We start from the raw sequence: 234 nt of genomic DNA, 5'->3' as shown, positions 1-234 counted from the left end.
CAAGGGGATGACTCTTTTTTGGCCTTATGCTTAACTTTGGTTCAATTAAGTTTTTAATTCATATAGAATTTACTATTTAGTATATCACTTGGAATGATTTTTCTAAGCATTTGACAATTTTTTTTAAAAGTTAGAGAGTGGATTGGACCATTTACAACTCTAGGTATTATAATATTACTATACTCACCCACACCACGTACTCACACATCCAATATTAAGGATCAGCTAGAATAG

This window comes from Arachis duranensis, chromosome 4 (genome assembly GCF_000817695.3).
Source record: "Arachis duranensis cultivar V14167 chromosome 4, aradu.V14167.gnm2.J7QH, whole genome shotgun sequence".
NCBI lineage: Eukaryota > Viridiplantae > Streptophyta > Magnoliopsida > Fabales > Fabaceae > Arachis > Arachis duranensis.
Note: the sequence above shows the minus strand (reverse complement) of the source record.